This window comes from Pteropus vampyrus, unplaced genomic scaffold (assembly GCF_000151845.1).
Source record: "Pteropus vampyrus isolate Shadow unplaced genomic scaffold, Pvam_2.0 Scaffold1, whole genome shotgun sequence".
Taxonomy (NCBI): domain Eukaryota; kingdom Metazoa; phylum Chordata; class Mammalia; order Chiroptera; family Pteropodidae; genus Pteropus; species Pteropus vampyrus.
In genome coordinates this window covers 925,868-936,359 of record NW_011888782.1, presented here as the reverse complement: position 1 = coordinate 936,359, position 10,492 = coordinate 925,868, and the positions used below count along the sequence as shown (strand labels likewise).

At 41.6% G+C, this 10,492-nt stretch overlaps 1 non-coding gene across 1 annotated transcript; it reads left to right on the top strand.

Annotated features, from left to right (window-relative positions):
• Nucleotides 1-5,600: 5,600 nt before the first annotated feature.
• Nucleotides 5,601-5,719, top strand: LOC111736986. The gene has a single exon (XR_002779317.1). It is a non-coding gene; the product is annotated as a 5S ribosomal RNA (ribosomal RNA).
• Nucleotides 5,720-10,492: the final 4,773 nt, after the last annotated feature.

The window sequence follows — 10,492 nt, the reverse complement described above, 5'->3', positions numbered from 1 at the left end:
AGAGGAACGTAAACACCAAACCAGACTTTGAAAATAAGCAGAGTAGAAATCTGAAGAGCATTAAGAAATAGTAATTGCTTGTAACCTTTAATGCTATTTTGGCTAGAGAGATTATTTGGGTTGGATGCCCCAAGTAACAACTGAAAAGGCTTTTTACAACATAGTTCGATCCAGCAGGTGTGAATGGAGTATTGCCTTCTATGTGTCAGATATCATTCTAAGAATTAAGAATATAGAAGCAAACAAAAAGACCAAGCGCCTACCCTCATGGAGCTGACTTGCCAGCACGAAAAGACTAATAAACAATACATAAGCAGAATATATGGTATGGTAGATGTATGCAAGGAAGAAATCTAAAACTAAAAAGGAGAATAGATGTGTTGAAGGATGGTGCTTCGGCTTGGAAAGTGGAGAAACACAGCCAGTGGCTCTAATTTCAGAATAGAAGTTTCCAGAGCAGGTGGTTGGAGGCTCCTGCAAGTCATTTCACTCTCTAGATAGCCATTTCCCATATATCAAGTGAAGCAGTTAGACTGTGTGATCTTTGTCACAAGCTCTTAAGCTCCGGTCAATGATGGTACTTTGATATATGATACAAGAGAAATTAAGACACAGATTGGATTTCAAATTTAGAAAGTGATTCACCAAGTAGTGTTCTTTTGTGTTAGTAAAACAAAGCTGCAGATTGCCCAGAGGAAGACTTCTGCTTTGGGGTAAATGTTCCCAGAAGCCACCACACTGGTGCTTTCCACTGGGCAATGGAAATCGCGTGGGAGGGGAAAAAAAATGGGATGACTGGTTTATGTCCTGAGGACATCACAGACTTTTGTAATTGCCTCTTTACCATTTTTTTCTTAGAATTCACCTGCTCGGCCCTGTCATTTTTCAAGCCCATTTTATAGATTAGGAAATTGAGAAATAAAGATTAAGTAGTTTGCTCAAATTCAAATTTATATAGTCGCAGTTGAAGGATCTAAACCCAAATCTCTCTGATCCCACAATCTATGATCTTTACACTACGCCCGAATATGTTTTTAAAAGTGTCTCATTCCTTACCCTAAAAATATTTCCCAGGTATAGATGCACTCAACAAAATCCAGAATGTGGACACTGTACAGGACAAATTATCTAGTTTTGTAATTTGTCCTGTACAGTGTCAAATAAATCACAAGAAAAAGAGTGAGTGAGAAATAACCTATTTGTTAAAAGTGACTTAAGAGACAACCAATTGTAATGTTTGGATTCATTTGGATCTTGATTCAAACTATTTCATATCAGTATGTGGACTACACTCAGGAATTTGAACACTACCAGGATATTTGAAAATATTAAAGAAGTATTTTTATTTTTAAGTATGATAACATTGTGGCTATGTTTTTTAACAAGAGTTAATTTAGAGGTACATACATATTGCCAGAGGATGATGTCTGGGATTAACTTTAGAATAATGCATTGGAGGGAGTGTAAATAAAGAAGATTGGCTATTTGCTGATCAGCACTGTGGCAAGATCATGGTGCTTGTATACTATTCTTTCCAGTTCTGTATATGCTTAAAATCTCCCACAATAAAAAGTAAAAATAAACCCAATAAACACCCTGGCGAAGTGACCGTAATGGCCATAAGACATCCCCTCGGGCCTGCGGCTGACACCAGCTCATTAAACGTGGTTTTCACATTCTAAAAAAAAAAAAAAAAATTTTTTTTCAAATGGATGACTCAGACTAGCACCATGCTGAATGTGGAACTGGTTACACTGACCACCCACTACTTTCTTAGGTGCCCTGTCTCCTCCATTAGGCTGGAGGCAAGGACCAAGTCTAATGGTCAAAGCTCATGTGCCCATGCCCGTTGCTGCCTTAGTTTATAGAGCTGGCCAAGACATCACTGGACTTCTTGCCTGTGGTACATTCTCCTCTTCCAGGTCTTCAGTTTTTATGCAATCAGCCCCACAGACCATCTCACTCAAGGAACCCGGAGGCAATGGGATGTACGGCAAAGAAGGTGGTCTTTGGAATCGGAATGCCCTTCATTGGAAGTTTGGCCCTACCTTTTAGTAGCTGCATAATCCTGAGCAAAGCCCTTTACTTGCCAAGCCTTGAGGAGCTGTGATGATCAAATAGAACAGCATAAACATAATGGAATAGCAAAACCCTAAAGATCCCTCCCAAGAATCTGGGCTTCCAAGTCTCTACTTGAGGGAGTGAGTGACATTTTCTAGGTCATCTCTATCCCCATCCTGGACTGCGCTCCCTGAGAGAAGGAATCATACCTTGTATTTTTTTGTGTTCCCAGCATATGAAGTGGGACGACCATAGCCTTGGGGTCACAGAGTCCTAGGTTCAAATTCTGGGTCTATTGCTTACCTACCATGTAGCCTTTGGCAAATGTTTTAGCCTCTTCATCTGTGAAATAGCAGTAATAATGCCCACTAAAAGGATTTAATGAATGAAGACATTCAAATACCCCACTCATAGCTGGGGCTCAGGAAGTGTTTCCCACCACCCTCAGGTGCTCTCTTGATGTTTGGTAAATAAATCAATGTTGTAACTAGGTGTTTCTCTAGAAAGTGGGTGCCTCAGAAGCAAGGTCATCAGATAAAGTTGCACAGGTTTTTCACGGCACAGGGGCACCTGAGAGAACCCCTCCAGCTGTGCCTGAGTGTGAGACTGTTCACCCAAAGGAAGGGTGCCTTTGGCTACTCTGTGCAAAGGTGCTAAATGAACTCTCAGTGTCCCTGCTCTAAAGAAAAATGCCAGTCACCAAGAGAAAGGAATTTGTTTTCAAATGAATGACTCAGATTAGCGCTAAGAGTCAAGGGGAAAAATGACCCCAACTGCTATTATCCGAGCATTTGGCCTTCTTTGAAGCAAACCACATTTTTTTTTTACCGTGTTTAAATATCTTCTTGATTGATTCAGGTCCCCAGTTTGGGCATTATGGTGCCAGATTGTAATGAAGACAGACGTGTGGATGTGCCAGGTGGCCAGGAGGGCTGTCTGAGTGAGGTGGCCACCCTAGGCCTGGCTGCATGTGATGACTGATTTCCCCCAGGCTAGCCTCAGGTCCCAGCTCTGCACACCCCTCCGCTTACTGATCACTTTAGAAATCTGAATCCTCCTGGCAAAAATCTGTGGGCAGAAAAGCCCGAGGGCTGTTGCTTCCTCAAGTGTTTGAAGAGGTGGCTGCCTCCCCAGAGTGGTGTCAAGGTCAGTGTGGATGGGGTAAGCATTTGCATCTCCTCTGCCTCATCACAGTCTTGCTACTTCATCTCAGAAGTTCAAGGCCACAGAGACTCAAGGGCAGGGATCCTACCATCTAAAAGGAAATTGCAGAGGCAAGGCCTGCTTATGTTGATGTGTTTGGGGTGAGGTCACAGTGACTCTAAAATCTGTCAGGACAAGCAAAGGCAAGAGAAGAGCCGAGAAAATTTTGAAAAGAAGAGCAGCAAGGCTCAGTGAAGGAAGATGGGAAGGCAAGAAGGAGGAGATGGGCCTAACAAGTATGTAGAGTGGACTATATATATAATTTAATTTTTTCCAAGTGCTTAATTGGTTGTCCCAATACCATTTGTTGAAAACTCTTTCTTTTTTTACCCGATACCACCTTTATCGTAGACTAATTTTTTTATCTTTTGGGAGTTTTCTGTTTAGTCTCATTGCTCTGCCACTGATCTCATGCCAATGTTTCGAATTGGCATCGAGGAGTGCTAGTCATCCAAGGGCGATGTGGAACTACATTCAGAACTGAAGTTAGATGTGAGCTTTCCCAGACAGGGAACTCGTTATCATCTTGCATCTTAGATCCCAAGATCATGAGGTCAGAAGGAACAGTTCCGGGCAGGGGTTTACACCTAATAGCGGCTTAATCATCTGTGCCCGAGTGTAAAATCAGGCCATGACCTAACCACAGGAAATAATGGGATGTTGGAAAAACTCTACGCCTGTCACCTGTAATTAAAAATCTGGTAGAGATCAATGAAAGTCCCTGTAATTTGATCAGTACTTCCTTTTTCTACCGTTAACACAGCCATCTGCAGTCTCCCCCACCTGCTGACTGTCTGGAGTCCCCAGCCTAGGTCAGCAGGTGTCTTCCCTCTCCGTCACACTGTGAGAAAAAGAGGGACTCTTTGGTTGTTTCCACGCAAGCAGGGTGATATAAATGTTATCAGACATTTCCAGGCGGATAACAGAAGTGGATTTTTCCTAACCTCATCCTACCGTCTAATCTCCTGCTGTCAGACTATCGTAACAGCAGCAGACAGAGTCAGTCCACCCTCAGAGAGGAGTAAGTGGAGGAAACCAGCGTGGTTATTTTTACTTTTAGTGTCCAAGTTTGTAACAGGGTAGGTGTAATGCAGGACTGAACTCTGAACGACACCTTCTGAACCCTCTGTGTCACGGGTTCCCCAAATACTAGGGAGTAGGAGGAAGGTGATTAGAGGTAATTATTCACTCCTCAGTTTTTATCTCACTGTTAAACCCGTACCTCTGCTTTAACTGTTATCACATTGTGCTGGTGTTTGTTTATCGGTATGTATGACCCCTCCCCCACAACCCACTACCCATGAGTTGCCTAAGAGTGTCAGGACTGTTTTAACCATTTTCATAATCTAGTATGATGACTGGAATATAGTAGGTGGTAAGTAAGTATTTGAGAAATTATTAAGTGAATGAATCTTAGCGTATATGTGACAACACTAGTATTTTGTGAAAACCCCTACTGCTGTGTTCAGTTCAGCCACATTGTATGTGTGATGGGTACAAGGGAAAAGGAAAGTGTCTGCTTCAAAAATAAAAATAAAATCAGTAACTATTGCCTAATGCCTTGGAACATTTGCCAGATCTGTGTCACAAAAATCATAGAGGGAATTTGGGAAATGAGGTTGGGGCTCTTTGCTGAGAAAGATAAATATTGTTCTCTAAGCAGGAGTTCATTGATGCCTAGAGCCCGTGACAGCCTGGCTGTGACTGACAGAGCTTCGCGGGGTCTTGCCTCTGCAGACAGGATCTCAAGGCCTTACAGAAAAACTACGGTGAAAATAAGAGGACCATCCTGGAAGTGGAAGCAGCCCAACTTCCAATTGCCCCACTTCCAATTGCCCCTTCACCCTGCAAGTTCAGCTCTGAGCAGCTTTGCTAATTACATAGGAGCATCTTTTGGGAGGGATTTTACTTACCCTTTCCTTTGTTTGGTTAGCCTCATCTTTGTTGTTTTTTTTTAAGGCAAAGAAAAAGTTCAGATAATTCTTATCACGGCTCATGAATACACATAGTGAAGGTCCAGGGCCCTCTGTTCAGCCTTCACCCAAAACTGCACTCACAGGCAGCATCCATCCCAGAACCGTCCTGAGAGCGGATGTTTAATTGCTAATTAAACATGCTTCCAGGCTGTGTGTGGTTACATCCTCTCCACATAGAGAAGATTAACAAGCCTCAGATTCCCCATATCGAGTAACTTGATGCTGGGGAAGATGCCATGTTGGTTCTCTATGGAACCAGTTTCCTGTCTTTTCATCTTTTGCATCTGGCAGCTTTGCTTTGGAAAAGAAACTACCACTACAATGTGAGGAGGAAAAGGAACATTAAAAATGCCATAAACAGTCTATGGCCATGCCACCCTGAACACACCGGATCTCGTCTGATCTCGGAAGTTAAGCAGGGTCGGGCCTGGTTAGTACTTGGATGGGAGACCACCTAGGAAGATCAGGTACTGTAGGCAATTAAAAAAAAAAAAAAATGCCAGAAACACCTCCAGCTAGTTACCTACCCTGAAATGTACTGGGTACACACAATTCTTTTCATTAAGACAATTTTTTAAGAATAAGTAAGTTGCCTTTAGATAAGAAGCTTTCTCTTCACCAGCATCACTTCCCATGCTGAAGCCTGCAGTACAGTGGCCGCTGGGTATGAGACCTCTGTGTTGCTATGGAGAGCAGCTTCAGCCAGGAGATTCCATGGGGGAGGCAGAGAGGTGGGAGGAAGCTCTCTTCTAAAATCAGACAGACAGACAGAGACAGAGAGATGAAGAGAGAGCATGTTTTATTTGATATGTGGGTTATAGTTACTTCTCTTGGGAAAATCCTTTCCCAGAGTGACAGAGGAGAAAATCTTGGGCAATAAAACCATTTGGTTTTATAGGAAAGCGTCTGATCAGATAGAGTATATTGTGAGTTTTTCTCTTTATTTTGTTGCTATTGTTGCTGCTGGTGGAATATTCGCTGTGTTTTGTTGCTTTTGCTCAAATAAAATACTGTGTCTTCCAACTCTATTTAGCCCTTTCTAGAGAATGGAGTTTGCTTTGTTGCCTCGCTAGATTTCTAACTCATGCTTTCTATGTTGACTAGGTCACACCTGTTTTTATAATATGTTCAAACTTATTAAAACTAATGAACAAGTGACTTTATAATAAAATGTATCAGACTGGAGGAAGAAAAGTATCCCTAAAAAGTATGATATTTAGGATTCACTTCAAAATAAAACATTAGAGGCCAGCGTAGACAACATAACATACCAAACAAGGAGAAGAAGAGGGATCCTTAAAAAATAGTTATAATTATATAATTTCTGGAATTTACCTCAAAGCAGTGGGGGAGAGGGGGATAGAAGATGGGGATTTAGATGAGACAGGACTGCGAGGAGCTGATAATTGTTGGTACATGGAAGTTCATAATGCCGTTCTGCCTACTTTTACACAGGTTCATATAAGTCTATAATAAAAAAGTAAAAGAAACAGGGTACTCAGATCTGCCCTTAGATATAGAAGAAAACAGTAGATCACAAAGAAATCAGGCTGCAGGCTACTAAGGTATTTTGCTAAAAGGAGTTAGTGTGGTGGTTGCTCTATTTGGGGATGCTCACTGTCATCAAATGTCTTATTGGTAATGAAAAAACATGTTGGAATAAAGAAACTCCTGGTTAGGGATTCGATCCAGGCCTAATAGGCCTCTTCCACTACTGACTATTTTATGGGGCAATTTACCATCCTAATGAAACATTCCTCTGATGGAACATTCTAATAGAGACAGAGAAACTAGACAAATGACTTTTCTATAATCAACAACAAAACATCTAGTGCAGACTGCAGTGTGGATTGAACAGACAAAATATTGCCTGCCTTCATGTGTCAGAATCCTCTGAGGAGCAGAAGGCATATGGAATCTCTCCTTAGCCACTAAATCAGTTCCATTTAGGCACTACATGTAAGCTACATATCCACGGGCTCCCCCCGAGGACTCATATTGATTATCATTTCTTTCTCTGCTTTCCCCAGAAGCATGGCCCACTGTGTTCCATGATGTATATACTTCCCTAGGGACAAACCTAATTAACTCTCAACATTCCTATTAATATTTGTCAGGGGAATTCTAGCGATAGAGGATGGAAAGTCTCAGGAACCAAGAGAGAGGGAGACAGAGACAAAGATAGACAGAGACAGAAACAGACACCAGACTAGAAGTCAATTTGTGTCAAAAAAAAAAAATGTACCGAAACTTTGGATTCAGTTTCCTGGCTGGGGCTTTGAATCATGACCTCCCTGGATAAGTCAGGATCCTTAGAAGAGGCTGAGGTATACAATTTGTCACTGGACAGGCCACTCCTTGTATTGCGCAGGGCAGTTTATGAGAGGACAATGGTTTGTCCATTGAATCATCTCAGCTCTTAGAGTTTTGAGGAAGCTCTATATTTCACCTAGGCTAGAGATTCCACTGGGAGTAATTCTGTTGAAGCGGGATGCTGACTGTCTGGAAAAGTCTGTATGACTCTTGCTGTAGTCATGACGAAAGTTGACAAAAGGGAACTTCTTAGAATCAAGGTACCAAATGCAAATTGACATATCCATTTCCACCAGCTCTAGAGGATGATTAACATGCTTACCAAAAGAGTTGGACTATGTGGCAGGAAACACCAACAGTCAAGCACAGAGACCAGAGATCTCCATCTCAACTTGGACACTTTCTAGAGGCAGGTAGATGAAATGGTGTTACAGAAAGATCTTTCTGATACTATAATAATTAGCCTTATTGGGAAATGCACATACCCCCAAGCTTAAATTTAGAGCCAAGATTTGGCATATTTCAAGACTTCCTAAAGATGGAGGGAAAGAAATATCCTATACATCTTAAAGCCCTTCTACATTAGTCATTAACCAATCACTCTGATTGAGTCTTCTATACTTTAAACTGATTAGTCACACTGCACAGCATGCAACCAACGAATCATTAGGAAAGTAGGTGACCATTAATGTCACTTTTGCAACTATTTCAGGCAGATAAATTGAGGGAAAGAGAGGAGAAAGTGTGTCTCCTGTAGTTTCCAAGTACCAGGCAGATCATGGGTGTCATAGAATCAGATCACCTCCTCAGTCCTTGACACGAATCCATCAAGACCCAATCTGAGGCAAGATTTGAGTGACTGCATATACCATGACAAGTCCCTGGGGAGCTCAGCGTGGACGCCGCACCTCTCCTTGCAGGGCAAGCATCTCTTCTCTGGGAGCTTGTGGCTTTGTTGCCACATGTCTAATTCTGTGATGAACATTCTAGACCTGTACTGTCCAGTATGGTAGCTGGTAACCACATGTGACTATTAAATTTTACTTTTAATTAACATCTCAGCGCCCCAGTAATACTCACTACATTTCAAGTACAAAATAGCATATGTGGCTAGTGGCTACCACACTAGACAGCACAGACATAGAACATTTCATTATTGCAGATAGCACTTCTCCGTTCCACGGGTCGGCAAGCTATGGCTTGTGAGCCAAATTCAGCCCACCTTCTGTGACTGTAGGTAAAGTTATATTGGAAGATGGCCACGCCCATTCTTTTATGTATTAACTATGGCTAGTTTCACTCTACATGAGCAGGATTGAATAGTTTGCAACAGAGACCATCTGACCCACAAAGTCCAAAATATTTACTATATGGACCTTCACAGAAAATGTTTTGCCAACCATGCACTATCCCCTTTTTCCAGAAAAATGTACATGGCTACATACAAAATTTTTATACAATTTTAGGATGTCTATGGACCCCTGTACTTTCATCCAGGTAAACCAAGCTCAGTTATAAGCTGCTTTGCTAGTTTCGTTTTTCTAGAATCTCCAGACGCCAAATTCATGCTGCTGAAATCCATAAATACTAGATTTGTATGATTTCAAAAGATTAAACACATCTTAAAAATGAATAGCACTACCGAGTTTAGAGTTATGCTCTACGTGCACTTTCATATGTCACTGATATTCTTTGAGTTTCACTGGCAAGCCCACCATCATTTAAGAATCAGGCCATTGCCTCTACTTAATATAAACCCCTTTCCTACTTTCAGCTCTTCCTCTCAGAGTCTGGATTCAATGCCTCTTGTTAGATTCACTATCTCAACCATCTATCATCTATAGAAAGTTGTCAGAATCCTGAATATTTCCCACCTTTTCTGATTCTTGAGGTCTTTGTCACTGAAACACCTTCATTTAGCCTTCTCCTTCCACTAGCTGTTCTGTTCAGGCTCAGATATGTGCACGTTCTGCTGCCATAGTCACATTTAGTGGGCTGCCACCCTGGATTCTGTAGCACATCCTTGCAGTTTTTGTTGATTTACGTATTGAGAATTTAAAAGAATTTAAAAGAGAATTTATACAAACACATAGAGATACCTATCTACATACCTACACTTACCTAGACATTCTGTGAGTTTAGGTTAAGTACCTGATTCAATTAGTCAAGAGGACAAAACATCATCTGAAGCCATGGGATGATGTTGGGGTGCGGGGGAGGACACACTAAGAGCAGATGACGACAGTTGATGCAGCCCATCTCATAATGGCTCCCTTTAGCCCCCAGAGACTCTAACAATAGCACACAACTGCATGTGACACGGTCTGCACACCAGTCTTTCCAGGTCCAAAGAGTTCAAGTCTTGCTACATCATAGCCTTTTACACTAACATCTTACCGTCCAGAAAGAACATGATCCAACAGTCTTTGTGCTTCTATTTAAGGGCCTTTTGACAATTATTAGACCCTCCTGTTTTGTTTTTTTTTTAAACAAATTCAGCATCAGCGAGGCATGAATATCTTTATTCATTCAATCCGTCATTCATTCTTTTTTTTTTTTATTTATCAAGTCCCTGCTATTTTCAGAAACTGTCCTGGATGTTGGAGATATGCCAGTGGGTGTGGGGGGATAGAGAAGAAAGTTGTCTTGGTGATGCTTGCATTCCACTGGAGGATGCTGAAAATAAATTAATAAAAAACTCAATATTTAATATGAACTGAGATATAGTATTAAGCATTATATATAAAAAAAGTAGAGTCAGGGGTAAAGGGCGATGCAAGTGCACTTTCATATGTGGGGTGGTCACAGAAGGCCTCTCAGATGACATTGCAGCAGAGACCAAATCAAGTGCAGGAAGAGCCTTTAAGGCAGAAATGAGTTCAAAGACCCTGAGGCGGGAGCCTGTTTGGTGTGTTGGAGGAGCATCATGGAAGCCCATG